The sequence below is a fragment of the Meles meles genome, chromosome 13 (genome assembly GCF_922984935.1).
Source record: "Meles meles chromosome 13, mMelMel3.1 paternal haplotype, whole genome shotgun sequence".
NCBI classification, from domain to species: Eukaryota; Metazoa; Chordata; class Mammalia; order Carnivora; family Mustelidae; genus Meles; species Meles meles.
Genome location: NC_060078.1, coordinates 37,319,501 through 37,332,413, shown reverse-complemented (window position 1 = coordinate 37,332,413; position 12,913 = coordinate 37,319,501). Strand labels below are relative to the sequence as shown.

At 48.4% G+C, this 12,913-nt stretch overlaps 1 protein-coding gene across 29 annotated transcripts in view; it reads left to right on the top strand.

Moving 5' to 3' along the window:
- KCNMA1 (potassium calcium-activated channel subfamily M alpha 1) overlaps positions 1-12,913 on the top strand; it is a 730,062-nt gene that overhangs the window by 309,637 nt on the left and 407,512 nt on the right. The gene's annotated exons all lie outside the window — the stretch shown is intronic.

The following is a 12,913-nucleotide window of genomic DNA, read 5'->3' as shown; positions in this document are numbered from 1 at the left end:
GGGAAAGCACACTGACTTTGGAGATGGCGTCCACCAGTGGGGAAAACTGAAGCCGGGCAGTCCGTGTGGGTGAGGTCTCCCATCTAGGTGCCCACCCCAGAACGCATGCCAGGGTGGGAGGCCTGGGGAAGTGGGAAGCATCTGTGTCTTTCTTACCCACCTGGTGTGCGGTGGGGGTGGGGAGGCAGCTAACTAAGCTGAGTGCTGGGAGGGCAAAGTGTCACTGTTGATGAGATAACCTTGCTTGGCTTAGCTTTTGTAGGACTTGCTTTCAAATGGAAATTCTTTAGTCAGGCTTGTGCCTGTGGCTGTCAGGGAGATGCTGGCCAGCCTCTGAAACACCTGGTTTATAGGAACATCTGGAGGGGTCATTTAGGCCAAGAGGCTATGAGATAAATGTTGATGTGTTTGTGTGTGCGTGCGTGTCCATGATTCCCTTTGCTGGCTGTAAACTCTGTCATTGCGTCATGGAAAAATCCTTCCTAAGTAAGGAAAGTAGCAGGTGCAAAGATGCTGATGTTGGATCCCGTGAGGAAACACAGTTTTCGTCACACAATGGTATTTATGCACTGGCTTGACACATGGTTGGCCCAGATGGGGAAAATCCTGTTAAGAGGGCCAGGCTCCTTTGGGTACCGGGCACAGAGTGGCTTCCAGAGGAGTAAGGGACAATGTGGGGTAAGGAAGCATGGGGCTTTGGAGAGTGTAGGACTGGAGTTCAAATTCCTACTCTGCTGCCTTCCAGCTGCCTTAGGCAGCTCTCCAATACTCGGGGCTGTTTCATGGGGAGCGGCTCAGAGTTAATTCCCGGCTCCTTTTCACGGGACTTTCAAGGCTAACTGCAGCGGATATCTTAGAGGAAGATGGCCCATAATTTTGAGGCTGCTTGCTTGAGGCATCAGAGTGTACTCAGGGCAGGAAAGAGACGCCTGGTGATGGAGAGACCCATAGGTGAAATGACCCCGTGGGCTGCCATTTTAGCCACACTTCTGTGTTTGAAAGCTTCCAGCCGGCCTGCTTCATTTCCTGAGTACTGACGAGGGAGCAGCTGGGGTCTTCTTCTTTGCTGGTATCTGGAACAGCTGCTGCGACTTATTAGTGCACTTAGAGGAATTACCTGGAATCACAGCAGGCATTAAGAAATGGGAAGGCATTTCTGGAAGCCAAGCTAATGTTTGAGCGTAAGGGAGCAGGGTCTTTCCTTCCATGTTGGGTGAGACACAGGGAGGTCTAGCCTGTGATTATGCTCTCACTGTGGGCAGTAATTTCATCTGTCGTACTCAGCTTGGGCCATAGTTTGGGTCGTGTGTGAAAATGAATGACTGGATCATTCTGGGGGACCTCTTTTCAGGTCAAATGCTCGAGGAAGCCGCCATCCCTAGGCGCCTGGGGGGTGACAGCTGTCTTGGCCAGTACTTGAGGACAACTGTGGATAGCACAGCTCTCTGAGCCTGTTCCCCCACTCACTCCTCTTGGTTTATCTGGCAGCATGATAGTTCCATTAAGTGTCTTCTTCCAAACCCAGCTGTTTGTCTCTCGAGTCCGCTGATTCCGTTTCCTGATATTTAGTTGGTGCTCCCGTGTGGCATCGCACTGCTGGGTGGCCTGGGCTTATTTTCTAGTAGCTTAAAGTCTTCTTGGGAAATGTGATTTGTGAACAAGCAATTATTGGACAACAGTAAAGACAGTATAAATTATGGTTATAAATGGAATCTAAGCAGGGTACACATGTCTAGGGCTGATCTATATGTCCTTGGAGTCTAGAAGCTGGAGAAACCTCAGAAGGCTGGAAAAGATTGGCTTTGGATGAGCCATATGGAGCCAGAGCCTTGCACAGCCTACTGGAAAATGTACCCACTGCAGGGGGCCATGCCTGTTGCCTCCCCATTTGATGAATGTTGAGCCTGGGGCAGTCACAGAGCCTGAGTGAAACAGAAGGAAGAGAGTTCTGCCTCTGGTGTCCTTTTGCAAGCTAAGAGTTCCATCTAGCTTGGGGACTGCTTGGTTTGCCATACATCTGCCATGATGGCCGGGATAGGTGGTCTCTTTGTACAGTTGTGGGTGATGAGTGGCTTCCAGCTGTGACCCTGACTAATGAGATTGGGTTCAGAGTATGCTGCAAATGCCAAATGATCACCATTTAGCTCTCGTGCACATCCTCAGTGCCCTGCCCTGTGTTGTGCTGAGCACCAGCAAAGCCCCCTCTGTCCTACCTGCTAGGCATTGTTGTGGTCCATTTGCTTCTTACCCAGTTCAGGCTGCCACATTTCTTGCACAGAGGACTGCCGTTGTGGCCTAAAAATCTGCTGACATTCTCTCCCAACCACACCCTGTCCATCAGATCCATTCTTCCAACCGTGGCCAGGGTGACCTTTCTAAAATGGTTTTCTGACCATGTTAATTCCATTTTAAAAGTTCTTCACTTGTCTCCATTGTACATAGAAGAAAATCCATCTCCTCATTGTGGATTGTCTGGTCCTCAATTTTCTCATTTCCTAAGTGCTTTTCACAATATAACTTAAGAACAAAAAACACTGGCCCCTACCCAAGTGGCTCCCTCTACTGGGGATGTCTACCTTCTCCATTCCTGTCTCTCTCTTTAGCCTAGCTCCCTCCTATCCACCCTTCATGGTCATCATTGTTTACCAGACCAGGATGGCTGTTCCCATTCCATACCTTACAGCTTGCTGTAGTTTTTCTTTGAAGTACCTTTTGAGTTACCATCAATTATCTGTGTAGGGGTTTTGATGTTTAATATCTCCAGGGCAAGAATCACTACCCCTGTCTTGTTGCCTTCTGCTCAAGATCTAGCACAAGGCCTACAACTCAGCAGGTTTCAGGACATGTTTGTAGAGGTGGTGAGTCTTTTAGGTTTCCAGAGGTTCTTCACAGCTTCCTGCTGGGTGTCCTACTGACCATGGAACCACTGGAGGTGAAAGGAGCTTCAGGCAACTCGGCCGGATGTTTGTGTCTTAGATGTGCTTTGTTCCCAGGCGCATAGCAGAAGAAACTATTTCGACTCATAAACCGAGCAAATTTATAGTGGAAATCAGTGGGAGAGAATGAATATGAATCCCCATGATGTCATTTTATGGGCTGCTTTATAGATTGTAATCACCCATTTAGAGTTTGCAGGCTATTAATTTTGTTTGTGGAGAGCCAGGACTCTTGGGGACAGAATTTACTGGGCTGTGGTGTCAGACACGTGGATCTAGGTCTTCAACCCTGAAAGGGTTTGGAAAGAGAAGGATAAACAGTCTTTGAGTGCTGAGAGACTCAGGAGGCTTGGCTTTAGCTCCTCCTGGATATGATTCTTTAAATGTTTTTACAAATCTCTGTTTACTGTTTTATTATCTTAATGTTACCCTGGTCTCCAGGCCCCTGCTTCTCGTAAGCTAAATGACTGTGGAATTTTGCATTTTGCACTCGGCAGAGCGAGCTTCCCTTCTTAGACCTTGAGGAGCCTAAGAAGGAGCAGATGGGATGGGGCAGAACTTGGTGGACTCTAGTTCTACCCCTTAGCTTGCAATCTTAAGCCAATTTTTGCTATCGTTGTTGTTAATTTTTTGATCCTTTCTTCCTCTATAAATCATGACTACTGGGGCGCCTGGGTGGCTCAGTGGGTTAAAGCCTCTGCCTTTGGCTCGGGTCATGGTCCTGGGGTCCTGGGGTCGGGCCCCGCATCGGGCTCTCTGCTCCGCGGGGAGCCTGCTTCCTCCTCTCTCTCTGCCTGCCTCTCTGCCTAGTTGTGATTTCTCTCTGTCAAATAAATAAAATAAAATAAAATAAAATAAAATCATGACTACTGTCCTTAGCCTGAAAAGGTGATTCTAAAGACAAAGGAGATGAAAGAGAAAAAGCACTTGGAACTCAATGAATTGTACTCAAAATAATAAAATGAATATTTTGATTGCTGTTTTAATGTAAGCCTGGTTTAGGGGGAACGAAGTGAAACTAAGAGTCAGGACACTTGGTTCCAACTCTGTCACTGACATGCTGTGTGACCCAGGGCAAATTAGTCAACCTTTCTGGTCCCAGATTCTGCACAGTGAAATGAGAGGTCTGGCTCAACTCATCTCGGTGGCGTTGCTACTCAGAATGGTCTGTGGACCAGCATCGCACAGGGACTTGTCAGACGTGCAGATTCTCAGTCTCCACTCCAGGGCCCCAACTCAGGGTCACCCAGCGTGTCAGTGACAGAGTTGGAACCAAGTGTCCTGACTCTTCGTTTTCACTTCGTTCCCTCTAAACCAGGCTTACATTAAAATGGCAAAGTAATCATTTTATTATTGTTTTAACACATGTGTCCACAGCCCTAGCATCACATCTGATGTTGGCTCTCTGAGCAGCAGGCACCCCAGGAGCCTTTCCCCTCAGGGTCTTGGAAAACAGTGGCCTTTGGCAAGAGGAGAACAGAGTGGAATAGAGGAATGGGCCCAGGACCTTAAATCAAGACTCGGTTGGGATTTGAACCCATGCAGCCTGAGGCAGTATCTGTGCATAGCTACTACTGGGTCACCTCTCGGTAGTATGGCCTCTGTCTCTTCCTTGCTTAGTGATCATGGCCGAGTCATTCAAACTCTCCCAGCTCTTTTTCCTCCTCTGCAAATGGGGGGCATGCTAGGCAATATGGTCTAGGGTCATTGTGGAGATTACATGCATTACATGAGAAAAGTGCCTGTTGGGCCTGTTCGTGACCAATAAAGGGTATGCTAATTAATGTCACCTTAGTGTCCTTCTCCTCATGCTCCAAGATGTGACTCCATGGGATGGGAGTAAATTGGAAGATAAAGGACCAGAATTCAAGTTGCAATTAGGAAACATGTGCTCTGTGACCTTGAGCAACCCATTTAAGCTTAGAGAGATAAAATTTCCTCATTTCTAAAAGGGGAATGTTTATTTTTTTCTGCTGGTATTTATTGAATGTCTATAAAGTGCTGATGCCGGACAAGCCTGACAGTGCATCATGAGGAAGGCAGATGCGGTCCCTACCCCGTCTCCCCACTTGCTCGGAGCCCTGGTCTCCTTGTGGGGTGTGATGACATCGTTCACGAGCAGACCTAGCGTGCTTGTTGACCTTCATCATTTTACCAACACAGATGTCTGCAGAGCATGTCATGGACTCAAACGGTGTTGACCATTCTCGTGCTGAGTGTTTTGGAGATTTACTCCTATGAGTTGGGCCCCAACAGACCCATGAGAAAGAGGAGGAGGCCTTGCCCAGACAGTGCTAGGTGCCTGTGGCTTGATACACCTGCTTCCTCAGAGCCTGACCCACTGCTGTGCCCTCCAAGGGGAGGGCTCCTCTCCGTGTTTGGGGTGATCATTTGATGTGTCCCTCAGTAAGCTGATGTGGAGGTGAGCCCATCTCAGCCTTTACCAGGCCTTTTTTTTAAAGTTCTTTTTCTCTGCCTGCATGTGCTCTGTCCTGCAGACCCAATTTGATGCCCTTGTGTCAGGCAGGAGGTTGGCACTGCAGAAGGGGAAGGGATGGATGGGCAGGTCTTGTAGGGTGGTGTTGGTCGGATTTGTCTCTGAGAAGGTGCTTTGAGTATTTACTGGGAGAAGTGCATTTGGCCCGCGGCCTGGCCGTATGCAGATGAGGTATGCCTGCGGTTTAACTCTGGACAGCTAGAGAAGAATGGTGATGACAGTCCCCCAGTGCTGCCTGCGAGTTGCAGCAATGCTCCTGGATGCAGGGTTCCTTGAGAGCCTGGCTCCTCCTGGGCAAAGGGACGTGACTGCCACAGCCACCCTGCCCCAGCTTGCCTTCCAAAGAGCACCTTCTGAGTTCGGATTTGGGCTCTGTGCTTTGAGCCATGGTCTGTTCTTCCGGTCAGCCCAGGGCTTAGTGGGTGTCTCTTGTAGGTCCAGCCCTCTGCTAGGCAGAGGGGGGAGAAACAATGGCTGAATTCTGCCCACCGGAGTGTGCTCTCTAGTTGACGATGTGAATCTAAGTCACAGGAAAGATGTCGCTGTTTCCACGAGGTGGAATGTAATTGATGACTTGAGAGACACAGGCAGAGGTGAGAGGGGTGGACCCTGAGACCCAGGGTAAGGGAGGATTTTGTGGAAATCATGGCCCTGTGGCTAGACCTTGAGGATAGAAAGACAAATGGGTGGGCTTTTCGAGGAGGGAGGATACTTGGACAGAGACTCAGGTGGTGGGTTAACCCACGGCGAAGCGCTTGACTTGGGTGTCTTGGTTTAGAAAGTCGGGTGTGCAAACCATGTCGTCTTCATTTTTTTCGTGGTCTCATGAACTGAAATCTCACTCTGACTTTTCACCTCCATGTCTGTTGGGGGATTTCCCCCTACTCCAGGTTGGGCATAGCTGTTGAGTCTGAGAAAGAGCCCAAGCCACAGGTCTCTGGCCGCTCACGACGTGTGCACCCGGTCCCTGCCGACATGCTTGCTGCATGACATCCACGTCCGTTCGGGTTTGGGGCTCTGCCGCCTCCCATGGTGCACACGGAGCATCTGGGTCCCTTGGCAGGCAGATAACCTGCACTGCTGGTACACCCTCCCCAGGTCACGCAGCCCCTCCCGCCAAAGTCTTGCCTTCTTATTGCCACTGGGACATTGTGAATCTCTTGTTCATAAGCCCTAACTACTCCTTCTCTTTAGTCTGGAGGAAAATCTCTTCCTTTTTCCTTTGGTGCCACTCCTTAGCCCTCATCTCTCTCCGGAGCCCCACCGTGTGACCCAGAAGCAGAGCCTTTGTCTTCAGGCCGTTGGTTTTCCCGTGTGCAGAAATCCCCTCACTGAGACCACCTGCTGGAGACGAGCAACCCACAAGGAGGACGGACATAAATTAGTGTTTCTGGAAACTACCCCACCATGTGTTTTAGAGCTAGAAGAACAGGAGTAACATCTTTAAGTAGCGGAGTCTATCCTTCCCTTTGGGCACATAATAATTAGTTGCCGAGGGCCGTGGTGGATATAAGTATTGAGTTACTGAGGGGCCAGAAAGGGCCAGAATCAGGCAACTGGCAGCCAGCGACTCACTACTGGGTGACATAACACAAAAGCAAACATTTCTGTGAATATTCAGCCCCAAATGCTCTCCCCGTGTCATTTCACTATCATAGGACATATTGGCCCTGTCTAGAAGGCTCATTCTCCAGAACAAAGCAAATAAGGAGAGTCCTCTTTTTCTTTTTTTTTTTTTTAAAGATTTTATTTATTCATTTGACAGAGAGAGAGATCACAAGTAGGCAGAGAGGCAGGCAGAGAGAGGGAGGAAGAGAGAGAGAGGAAGCAGGCTCCCTGCGGAGCAGAGAGCCCGATGCGGGGCTCGATCCCAGGACCCTGAGATCATGACCTGAGCCGAAGGCAGCGGCCTAATCCACTGAGCCACCCAGGCGCCCCAGGAGAGTCCTCTTTCATCTAGCTGTCAGAGCTCCCTGCTCCTGGCCTCAGAGACTGACTCCAGACATCTGAAAGACCAGGGTAGAGAGGTTTTGTGTACCGTGAGTGGAGACCAGGGTCTCTCTCCCGTGGAGGTGAAGGCAGGACCCGTGACTCCTAGTGGATGGGAACTTCAGTGGGATCATCTCTGGAAACCTCAGAGTCTCTAAGACATGGTTATTGGCCATTACTAAGCAATGACAGATGGCAAGATAGTTTTCTTTTCCTCCTCCCTTGCTAATAGCATTCAGTCATTCTCAAAGACCTTCCCAAGTGAAGAAGTCGCCTACAGGGTGAAGAGTGTGGCCTCATTTAGTCTCTTTTCTATTGCCACTCTATCACTTTTCCTTTCATACATTTCTGGAAGGTAAGGTGGTCCAGCTCCATGAGCAGGAAAACTGGGCAGCTGGGGTGTGGTTTGAGGGACCCATCTTGGTCCCGTGGGCCATCAACATGTTTTATGGATTCCTTAGCATTGGCCCAAAATGTCCATGTTTGTTACTTCTTTGGGTCAAGGCATGAAGATATCTGTCAAACTGCCAGTCTTATCACTGATATGGAAGATAAGAAGGGATGATTAATTGAATATGAAAGGGCTGATCTTGTTTTAAAGTCAACAGACAGGGCTGGAGATTAGTTGTAATCTTCCATTTTATTGCTGATAAAGACAAACAGTATAGTTGAATGCACAGAATTTGGAGCAAAGCTCATGGGCTCAATGTCTGGAATTTGCTAAGTTGGACAAATCACTCTGCCTCTTTGTTCCTTAGTTTTTTCACATATAAAATGTGAGCAATATTAGTACTTAAATGTGAGGGTTGTGAGAGCTAAAATCCTTGGGTTAGCATACACTTAACATATATCATATACTTAGTTCCTAGAACATAATAGGTCCTACAGAAGTGTTTGCTAAAATTCTTATTGCCCAGGGCTATACATCTTGTCTTTGAAGATCTAAAAGAGCTGTGTATATTGCTAGGACCACTTGGATTTGAAGGTGACTGAGATATAAAGGAATATGATTGAGACCTATTCGTGCGGGTGGTGAGGACACAGAGAGGGCTGGTGAGAAAAGTCTGTGCGTACTAGCTCAGGGAACCTTTTAAAATTCCAGTGCCTGCTTACTCCCATCAATTAAATTAGAATCTCCAGGATTGGGCCCTGCTTCTTAGTATTTAAAAAAAAAAAAAATCTCTCCCAGACGATCTCTCCAGTGCGCAAGCAAGGTGTCGAACTAGTGGTCTACAGCTTCATGAGTCTAATAAAAATTATCTCATGATCTTGTTCAAACAGCTTCAGTGCCTCCATCCCAGCGATTTGGATTCCATGGGTTGGCACCCAAGAATTGGCATTTCTAGCCAGCTCCTAGGGGGTGCCGTTGAGAGCATAGCACGGGAGGGAACATGCAACCTTGCATCCACACTGCACTGTTGTGGAGGCCAGCAGGCAACGTGGCATTAGGCTTACTTATATCACTTATGGATTTTTCTGGAACGGGGTGGATTTTTACATCACTTGCATCACTTACGGATTTTCCTGCAAGTGGGTGGTTGGGGTAAGTAGTAGTCATTTGTCAGAAGTTCCTTCAGTTATGAAAATGCCCTTAATAGGCTTCAAAATTCATTTTGAGATAATGATCATTAAGTACTTACAGTGAGCGAGGCCTGAGGGGATGAAAGAAAGATAAGACTTACCCCGATGGGGTTTATAAGACATACAAGGGCGGACAGTGGAGCTGCGAGGGACATGTTAAGTATTATTATTTCCATCTCAAAGTGAAGAAACCGGGGCCAGAGAGGTTGGCCAAACCTAAACAGCTTCTAGGGGGAGGGCTGGGGGACCCAGGATTGCTCCCAGGGCAGCATTAGCTAAGTGATTAAGGAGCACTGTGGGGCGAGGGGTGGGGGGCCAATACAAGGTTGCAAAAAACCAGAATTCTCAGCCGTGAGATTCTGGAATTGGATCCATGAGTTAGGAGCAAGTTATTCTGCCTTTTGGTGGAAGGAGGCTTGGAAGTCAGAGGGACCAGGGCTGAATTCCAGGTCTGCTGTTTCTTATCACTGTGACGTTGCGGGAGCCTGGATATAATCCCTGCGTCCCAGTGACTGGGAGAAGGACATTAGATGAGATAGTGCATGTAAAGGACCCAACCTGATTTCTGGCAACCAGTGCGCCCTCCAAATACAGTGGCTCCTCTCCACGTGGACCGTTGAGGCTCTGCTCCCGGACCCTGGAGCCTGGGACTAGAGGCCGCCCCACCTGACTTGAATTGGCTTTGATTCGCCATCATGCTCCCAGGTTCACTGGGGCTCTGCTTTCAGATGGGTTGAAAACATCCAGGTCCTTGTGAGATGTTCCCATTATAGTGATTTAAAAGCATCTTGGATGCTTAGTGTAGCTTTTGCCAATTTCTCAGAGAATTAAACATTTAACACCCAATCAGATAATTTCCAATGCTGAGCACACGTGGAAATGTATGCACACCCCTCTAGGGGGTCAATTAAAGTGGAGTTGAAACTAACACACTAATTCTCAAAGTGGGGCAGCACGTTGGTGGTTGGCGAAATGAGTGATGTGTGTAATCTGGTGGAGTGTGACCACGGAATGGAGTCGAGAAGGAGGAGGATCAAGGTCTGCACAAAAGAGAAAAGCTTGGTGCATGGTTGCAAGAGAAAAAGGAAGGGGGGAACATCCCTTGAAGGTGGATCTGGTTTACCTTGAAACAGATGTACTTAATATTGTTAGAAGAAATTTGCTTCTGACGCTTCTTCTCACCGTTTGCCATTTCTTAAGGAATCAAACCAGCATAGGAGTTATTTCTCATTCTCGGCATGATTGGTTTTGAGAATTAAATCATTTGTAAGTCAAAAGATTTCCATAAAATTCAAAAGAGGTTACTATCCAGGTATCTGAGCTTAGATGGCTAGGAAGAAGAGAATCACACGAAGGAAGGTTTTCTTATTTCCCAGCTTAAAATTGCCCTCCAGGTCTTACCCCATCCCAAACCAACAAAGGCCCTGCCTGAGGAAGAAAGAACCTCTCCTTTTTTTTTTTTTTTTTAAGGTTTTATTTATTTATTTGTCAGAGAGAGAGAGAGAGCAAGAGAGCGAGCACAGGCAGAGTGGAAGGCAGAGGCAGAGGGAGAAGCAGGCTCCCTGGTGAACAAGGAGCCCAATGTGGGACACAATCCCAGGACGCTGGGATTGTGACCTGAGCCGAAGGCAGCCGCTTAACGAACTGAGCCACCCAGGCATCCTGAACCTCTCCTTTTTTATGGGGTTTTGTGACCTGAGTTAGTGAGGGCTGAGATTCTCCTGGAATTGAAGAGGCGGCTGCCAGCTACTAGTTAGCTGCTGGGCTGGAGCGGAATTCAGGCAGGAGAATGAGACGGGACTGGCTGGGACTATAGTTCTCAATCCGGGCAGCACGGTCTAATCCTCCAGGGGTCTTTCAAAAATCCCAATGCCCAGGCCCCATGTCCACTCATTAAATCAGAATCTCCAGGGTGGCCCAGTTCCCTAGGATTCCAGGAAGCCGTCAGGACAGAGAAGCGCTAGTCCTCCAAGAGCTCCTTGGGAGTTTGGGTTTGAGAGCAGAGGCAGGGTCAGAGATGCTGCAGGAGGAAGGAGATGCTGGCTTGAATGGCACCTACATGCCCAGGAGTGTTTGTAGAGACTTAGCTGCAAAATTCTCTGAGAAGAAGGAAGCTGTGAACATTGCATTTGTTGCTAGACATGAAATGGTAATGCAAAAATTTTGTTCTCTTGATTCTAAAATACATTGATTGCTAAGATGCACCACTGATTTAATAACTGATTTTTTGAAAAATAGGGACAGGAAAAAACTCTATATTAAATATGTATTAAGGGGTGCCTGGGTGGCTCAGTGGGTTAAGCCTCTGCCTTTGGCTCACGTCATGATCTCAGGGTCCTGGGATTGAGCCCCACATTGGGCTCTTTGCTCAGCGGGGAGTCTGCTCCCCCCACCCCTGCCTGTCTCTCTGCCTACTTGTGATCTCTCTCTGTGTGTGTCAAATAAATAAAATCTTTAAAAAAATAAATACAGGGGCGCCTGGGTGGCTCAGTGGGTTAAAGCCTCTGCCTTCGGCTCAGGTCGTGGTCTCAGGGTCCTGGGATCGAACCCGCATCGGGCTCTCTGCTCCGTGGGGAGCCTGCTTCCTCCTCTCTCTCTGCCTGCCTCTCTGCCTAGTTGTGATTTCTCTCTATCAAATAAAAATAAAATCTTAAAAAAAAATTTAAATAAAAAATAAATACAGATTAAAATGTGCATTGATTATAAGATATCTTTTAACTTTACAATCACATGTTAGAAAATGTGAAAATGTGACTCTTGAAATTGATCTAATGACATAACAATACAGTGCTTTACATAAATGTGCTCATTTAATCCCCCTAAGAACCTTGTCAGACGGGTGCCACCATTGTTCCCATTTTATAGGGGAGATATTGAAGGCACAGAGAAGTTGATCTGTCCAGTGCCCACAGCTGGTCAGCAACAGAACTGGAATTTAAAAAGTTTGGTTTTCAGAGAGTGTCCAGAAAATGTCGTGAGAACCAAGGGTGCATTTTCTCAGAGTCCAAGGACATGGCTTTCCCATCAGCAGAGCCCGGAACCCCCCAAGAACAGAGGCATACTGTACAGTTGACTTCTGTGTGTCCTGCACACGGGGCCTGGCTGAGGGAATGAGTGAAGATGAAATCCCACTTGAGTCCCTCACCAGGCCCTGAACTCAAGGGATTGCTTCTTCTAATTCCATAGGGGCTTGGCATGAGCTGGTGGAGTCCTGCCCAAGGGACAGGAGCCAAGGCAACGAGGCCGAGGAGGGATCACTGGGCAGTGAGCAGGCTTCCCAGCCACTTCCTGGCAGTTCTCTGACTGCCTGTGCATGGCTTCATGAAGAACCATTGTAGTGGGCCTCCCCAGTGGCAGAGGGCTAGGGAGAAGGACTTTGAGCTCCCTCTCGCTCTGGGGCCTCTGAGGACAAAAGTCTGTGTTTTCTGTGGCAGTTTGCTCCATGGTGTATGCTGGAAATGGGAGGGGAGGGGTGGGCTGGCCAGGAACCACAGAGAGCTACCGCTCTGACTTCCTGAACCCAGCCTGGCTTGTGCAGGTTTCGCCCTCCTGTTTTTCCTTTTCTCAGGCTCCTTGATGGAAAGGCAGGCTGCATGTCGCAGGCGCTGCATTCCAGAACACCACGGGTAATGGAAAGTACGGAAACAACTTCAGCCGCTTTCCAAAGCCTGATGGGCTGCAGTGACTTCTCAGAAAGCATCCATTTGGACCCGGAACGGGAATAACGTTTCGCAGCTCACTGGAGGAGGGCCAGGGTTCCGCAGCTCCCGGAGTGGGCCAGATGAGAAATCCAGACACTGGCCTGGTGAAGGAGGTCCTTTCTGCTTCTCATTTGGGCTGTCAGAGCAGCAGTCGCCTTAGGACCCTCACTGTAAACCTTACAGGATTGCTCCGTGGGGAGACTTTCAGA